The following is a 5,687-nucleotide window of genomic DNA, read 5'->3' as shown; positions in this document are numbered from 1 at the left end:
AAGAATCCTAATTCAGAGGTGTGGAGGTGGGAGGATCTTCCCCAATCTTGCCATTTCCCATCCCAAAATGAACTTTGAGTTTGAGGATGAGGAGTGAAACAATATCTTCCCATTGGCTAGTATCCCTCACTTGAAAAAAATTCAATGATCCATTCATGAGAGAAAACTAAATCATCTGAGGCCTACCGGAATATTCCAATAATTAAAATACAACACCCCTTGGACTTTTCAACATGCTAGAATGGACCTAAAGAAAAGTTAACCCAATGACCTCTCCTACAGGTGAGGAAATCTGAGACCCAGAAAGATGCAATGCTGAGAGGTAAACCCAGCCTCATATTTCTAGCCAGGTCCTCTCCCCACTGGATCATACTAGGTTCGCCGAGTACGGTTGTTAAGGGTCATTCACAAAGAAGCACTCACTGCTTTCAGTCTTTAGCTTCCACAGGTCTCCTTAGGAGCAATATTTCCTTTCTTTCTGTCTGCTTGTGCTGCCATAACAAAATATCATAGACCAGGTGGCTTAAACAACAGAAAATTATTTGCTCACAGTTCTGGAGTCTAGAATTCCAAGATCAAGGTGCCAACAGAATTGGGGTCTGGTGAGAGCTCTCTCCTTGAGTTGCAGTTGGTTGTCTTCTCCTATGGTCTTGCCTCTGTGTGTGCATGTGGAGAGAAGGGGAGAGAGAAAGAGAGAGATCTTCCCTCTTCTTGTAACGCCACTAATTCTATCAGATAAGGATCCAACCTCATTTAACACTGATCACCTGCTAAAAGTCCTATTTCCAAATACAATCACATAGGGGTTAGGACTTCAACACATGAATTTGGAGGGGGGGACATGTTCTGTCCATAGCACTTTCTCACTACTCAAGAAGCTGATTTTATAACCCCTGACCTCCAACTAGGCATTTGAAGAATATCAAATTGTATTAAATATATCACTTGTTATTTTCAAATGCAGCCAGAGCAGGACAATGGCTACAACATTTATCCTTCTAGAACAGACAAAGTATTTACTTCACTCACCCCATCTGCCCCTAATTTACTGTATCTAAGTAAAGTGAGTCCTGAACAGCTGTTTTGTGTGAATAAGGAAAACAAACAATTCGGTGTATCACTTCCTAATTTTAATAACGTCTGGATATAATATGACAAGGTTGATGTACTGTAACACTTGTTAAAGTGGGACTCAACCCACATTGTTTTCACCAGCCGCCAAGCAGCCAATTAAATACCAGCCCATGAGCTGAGTATCTGCTAACACAGAGGCCAGGCAACCTCATTACTGGCAAGGTTAATTTAATCAGTTAGTTTTCCTCAGTGCCTGTGAGTCACTCCCAAAATTTAAAACACAAATACAAAATATTAATGGAAGCATTTCCCAAATCCGTGGAATTCCTCATGCCTCTCTCTTCCCACTTATTTCACCTCGCCTGGGTCACCTACCTGCAAAACGCCCCTGTCTACTGGCAACCAGTATTTTACTAGACTTGAGCTTACGAACCTCAAAAACAGAAATAACAAGATGTGCCATCTTTTGTATATTTGCAAATCTGGTATAGTGCACACATTTTTGTGCTGTAGGAAGAGTCCTCTGATCTAACAACTGGCATGTGTTCTCACATCTGAAGTTCTGCAAAAGAAAAAGAAGGAAAAGACAAAGTTTAATTTTAAAGTAGGAAACAATCCATTCTGCAGCTGGAGGCATTCAGAACTGGGCTGCATGGAATGATGCTGTTTGTGCTCAGAGGTGCCTGTGGCACTGCAATCCACCCAGCTAGGAGCACCTTCGTGTGGACGCTGAATCGTGGAATCCTGAGAGGGCCGGCCACTCCCTCCTCTTCAGCATCCTCCAGGAGAGCTTGTCTCACAATCCATGGGCTCTGACCAATGACTGAAATATAACAGCTATTCTCACAGATCTCAAGGAAAACACAACATGACCATAATTTTAAGTGTTTGAGAAGCCAAAAAAAAAGGGATTTGAGTTTGCCAACCAACATTACAGTGATGGCCCTCTTACTTAGTATATGTGGATCCCAAGGCCTATCCTGACTTTCAAGCAATGAAAAGGTGATGTTCACAGTGGGGTCCCAGGCCCAGGTGTGGATAACAGCATTTAGCAGGTATAGAGCTAATGCACACAAATGCATTCACAGTAAAAATATAACAGCGTTGGTCAGTAACCATCCTAATGGCTGTATACAAACTTAAATTAGATTGTAATATTCTAAAGTTGTTTCCTGAAATAAGACTTTTCAGATTTAAAGTGAAATGACAAAGGACTAGAAGAAAATGTAGAGAAGTATTGTATAATCTAAGGATGGGGGTGGCCTTTCTAAGTATGATACTAATAACAGAAATCATAACAGTAATAGATTTAGCTGTCTAAAATCTAAAAGTAATCAAACAAATAAATGAAAAAAAAGTAACAGCAACAAAAATTACTAACACAGAAAAGTACATCAACAAAGTTGAAAGCCTAAAACAAACAGAGAAAAAAAATGACAACAAAGAAAACAGATGAAGAGTGAGTGTACTTAATGTACACAAAGTAAATAAAAAGTCAGTAAGAACCTGGGGTGGGGGGTGGTGGTGGTGGTGGGATGCACTGGGAGATTGGGACTGACATATATACACTAATACATATAAAATAGATAACTAATAAGAACCTGCTGTATAAAAATAAATAAATTTAATTTAATTAAAAAAAAACAAACAAAAAACCAAGGTGTTGACAGGACCAGGTCCCTTCTGAAACCTCTAGGAGATGACCCTTCCATTCCTCTTCTACTTTCTGGTAGCCACTGCCATTCTGTGGCTTGTGGGAGCAGAACTCCAGTCTCTGCCTCTGTCTTCAGTAGACCATATTCCCTCTGTGTCTGTATGCATGTCCTAATTCTCCTCTTCTTATACGGGCACTGCTCATAGTGGGCTATGGCTTATCCTAATGACCTCATCTTAACTTGATTGTGCCTGCAAAGACCTTATTTCTAAATTGGTCACATTCACGGGTACCAGAGGTTCAGACATGAACATCTCTTTTGGGGAACACAATTTAACCCATAATAATGCTCCATCAGTATTTGATAAATGGATGAATAAATGCATGTGTGCTCAGCCACCACTTCTGAAAAAAAAAAATCTGTAAAAACCCTAATGTGATTCCCTCCTGCACAGCTGTTCCCTAGAAGAGTAGTCGTGTATCTCCATCCACTTTCTCTCTTACCCAAGTACTAGTCACCACCCCATGGACAATTTGATGGACACGAACATGAGCCCCTGAGGCCCCAGAACTATCCTTTCAGTTGTAAACCAAGGGCTGACAAAAATTGTCATTTAAAAATGGATAATAATGGAAGATGAACTCCAGTTATCTTTAAGAACAGTCAGTTTAAGGGCTGATACAAAGGATGAATTGCACATCATTGAAACAGTAGCAATGAATTACACAGGCAGTCCTATTCGAGGAACACTGGCAAACTTGAAAATATCTGTATACCCAATGGTTTCCCTTGGGGGATTTGAAATAACACCAACTGTGGCTTAGAGTTGAAGGGTGGTTCGGGGCCCATGCATATTAGTGGACAGCACTTGGTTGGTGTGAGGGAAGATGCAGAGTCAGAATATGAAAAGGAGCTGAAACTCCTAAGTATATCTGGAAAGTGATCTGCCCTTGGAAATGGTGGCAAGCTTCCACAGAAAAAAGTCACACTTGCTGTGAACTGGATGATGGTGATGATGAAGATAATGAGGAAGCTGAAGAAAAATCTCCAGTAAAGGAATTCATATGAGATACTCCAGCCAAAAATGTACAAAAATCAAACCAGAATGACAAAGACTCAAAAACATCAAGATCAAAAGGTCAAGAATCCAAAAAACATAGAAAAACTCCTAAAACACCAAAAGGAGCTAGTCCTATAGAAGACATTAAAGCAAGAATGCAAGCAATTATAGAAAAGGGTAGTTCTCTTCCCAAAGTGGAATCCAAGTTCATCAATTATATGAAGAATTTCTTCTGGATGACTGACCAGGAGGCTATTCAAGATCTCTAGAAGAAGTCTTCTCTGGAAGAAGTCTCTTTTAAGAAAATAGCTTAAACAGTTTGTTAAAGTTTTCCATCTAATCTCATTTTTATAACAGTAGATATCTGGCTGTCCTTTTTTTTTTTTTTTTTTTGAGTGGGATAATGACATCTTTATTTTTACTAATCTCTGTTTTGGGGGAAGAATTGTTTTATTTAGTTTTATTTTATTTTATTTTTTAAATTGAAGCTTTAGGGCTTCCCTTGTGGTGCAGTGGTTGAGAATCTGCCTGCCAATGCAGGGTACACGGGTTCGAGCCCTGGTCTGGGAAGATCCAGTTGCCCGCGGAGCAACTGGGCCCGTGAGCCACAACTACTGAGCCTGCGCGTCTGGAGCCTGTGCTCTGCAGCAAGAAAGGCCATGGCAGTGAGAGGCCTGTGCACCGCAATGAAGAGTGGCCCCCGCTCGCCACAACTAGAGAAAGCCCTCGCACAGAAACGAAGACCCAACACAGCCAAAAATAAAAATAAATAAATTTATTTTTTAAAAAAAATTTGAAGTTTTAATCTAATTGAAAGTTTAAAAAAATTAATGAGAAAAACATGAGCACCTCGATAGAAAAAATAATACTCAAAGGACATGTTCAGATAATTTACAAACACAGAACCCAAATATTTGGAGTTTTTTAAAGTATAATGCCCTTAGTAATCAAAGAAATAAAAAATGTAAATATATATAATTTTTCATGTATCAAATTGGCAATTTAAAAAGAAATAATGGAACCCATTTTGGAGAAGAATGTGGGGAACCCTATAAACTGTGGCTGGGAATGGCAATTGATACAGTTTTTTCCAGGTTCATAATTTTGCACTAGGAATTGAAAGTCCTAAAATTTACATTTCATTTGACATTGGAATTCCAAACTTAACCTAAGGAAATAATTGTGCATAAATACAAAAATGAAGCTATAACATCCATCACAGGGTTGTTTGTAAGAGGGATATAATGTTGGGAATACCAACCAAAGAACACCTATACAATAGAATGCTAAGCAGTGGTTTAAAATTACATTGGAAAGGTGTTTATGGACTGTTAAGTTTTAAGGTAGGTTACTAAACAATATGATCCATTATTTAAAAGCATTTAGTACATGTATAAATACATAACTGATATATATTCATTGAAAAAGACTAAAAGGATACAACTAAAATGTCAATTGTGTGTATCTCTAATGAGATCACGAATGATATTTATTTTGTTCTTTTTGCTTTTTCATGGTTTCTACATTATTTTCAAATAGCATGTAACTTTTTATAATAAAAAAAAGTTTTTTTAAGCAGAATTTTACTAGCTTAGAGGAAAAATCAACAGTCCAACAAGCTTGTGTCTCCCACCAAACTAAATGGCTTTCATTTACTGCTTCCAAAGATCATGCTACCTCTCTCTCTCTGCCATGATCTGCATCCAACTCTGTAATAATTTCCTTCACCTCATGAAAAAATTATCCAAAACCCCAAGCTCACTCATTCAATTAACTCCCTACCTCATCCTTACTCAATATTCAATTAACATTGAATCACTTTAGTCTTGCTATTTTAAAAACCTGCTCTAGCTAATCTGTTTTTTTTAAACGGCCAGCCCCTCTTTTTACTTCTGAGC

At 38.4% G+C, this 5,687-nt stretch overlaps 1 pseudogene across 1 annotated transcript; it reads left to right on the top strand.

Moving 5' to 3' along the window:
* Window positions 1–3,277: 3,277 nt before the first annotated feature.
* On the top strand, window positions 3,278–4,058 carry LOC307055052 (nucleophosmin-like; annotated as a pseudogene). The gene has a single exon. The product of its transcript is annotated as a nucleophosmin-like (transcript).
* Window positions 4,059–5,687: the final 1,629 nt, after the last annotated feature.

Source organism: Hyperoodon ampullatus (genome assembly GCF_949752795.1).
Source record: "Hyperoodon ampullatus genome assembly, chromosome: 6".
NCBI lineage: Eukaryota > Metazoa > Chordata > Mammalia > Artiodactyla > Ziphiidae > Hyperoodon > Hyperoodon ampullatus.
Note: the sequence above shows the minus strand (reverse complement) of the source record. Positions and strands in the feature narration are given on the sequence as shown.